The following is a 1,257-nucleotide window of genomic DNA, read 5'->3' as shown; positions in this document are numbered from 1 at the left end:
CTGTAATCATAGACACAGCCAAAATTTTTTCTTTAACCATATTATAAAAAAACATAAATTCTCCTTCATTTAATATTGAAACTATTTTATTTTCTTGTAATATTTCGTTTATTATAAAAAATTCATACTTACAAATGTCATCCATATCCTCTTTGTCGATCCCAGCTTCATCAAAATCCTTCATACGTTGATTTATTCTTCTTGTCATTGATTTAATTTTATGTTCCCCATATGTTTTTGCTTTATATGGTATTTTTTTATCAATTAAATTTTTTATTATATTAAAATTTAATTGCAATGTACAACCAGCCAATGTATATATTATAAGTTCCAATGTTATATTTTGTTCTGTTTCGTAAAAGGTTATAAACGGTTCCATAAGGGTACAACGTTTACAAAATTTACCATAGCACGAATAGCAACTTGTTTTTTTTCTTCTAACTTCCTTTTTTAAATTTTTACTTTCGTTCACCACTATTTCCAAATTTTGGCTTTCGCTCTCTACCTTTTCCAAACTGTTACTTTCGTTTTCCAACGCTTTTAATTCAGAATTTTCATACACCTCTGCCAAATTTCTCTTTCTGTTTTTGTTCCTATATAAAAATATAAAAGGATAATTGTTTATGAACATAAAAATCCAAGGTGTAAAAAGTAAAACATTAAAAACGAACAAATTTATTACTTTCATTGTTGTTAGGTAAATAAAAGTGACATGATTTTTTAAAATTGATAAGCATATTTTTTTTCGTTTTTTTAATTAATAAATTGAAATTAAATATTAATTTATTTTTTATATAATTAGTAACAAGTTTGTATTTGTTTAAAAATAAAAGAAAAAATAAGTACACCTAAACGTTTTAAATATAAAAGAATAATTTAACAAAAAACAAAAATATTTTACCTTTCACCTATTCAACATATAGTAGAACGATATACATAAAAATTCTGAATTTAATGCATGTTATAATTTATAAAAAAAAATATAACATTCTAAAATTTAAAATTATCTAAATATATATATATATATATATATATATGTACTTAACAATGATATATTTTTATAATATTATTTATTATGTTAAACACTTAACTTCTATAAAATTAAAAAAAAAAAATATATAAAAAAAAATTAATTTAAAAATGTACAATACATCTATACAATTTTAACATTATTAATGATTTATATGTATCCGTGTGTTAATTATTTTTTTTAAAATTATTAATAAAATGGATCATAATGAAATCTTGGGTATAAAA

At 20.4% G+C, this 1,257-nt stretch overlaps 1 long non-coding RNA gene across 1 annotated transcript; it reads right to left on the bottom strand.

Moving 5' to 3' along the window:
- Positions 1-229: 229 nt before the first annotated feature.
- Positions 230-1,023, bottom strand: LOC111531269. Its single transcript, XR_002728210.2, has 2 exons — positions 902-1,023; positions 230-593 (listed from the first exon to the last, which is right to left on the bottom strand). It is a non-coding gene; the product is annotated as an uncharacterized LOC111531269 (long non-coding RNA).
- Positions 1,024-1,257: the final 234 nt, after the last annotated feature.

The sequence above is a fragment of the Piliocolobus tephrosceles genome, unplaced genomic scaffold (assembly GCF_002776525.5).
Source record: "Piliocolobus tephrosceles isolate RC106 unplaced genomic scaffold, ASM277652v3 unscaffolded_31755, whole genome shotgun sequence".
NCBI lineage: Eukaryota > Metazoa > Chordata > Mammalia > Primates > Cercopithecidae > Piliocolobus > Piliocolobus tephrosceles.
Note: the sequence above shows the minus strand (reverse complement) of the source record. Positions and strands in the feature narration are given on the sequence as shown.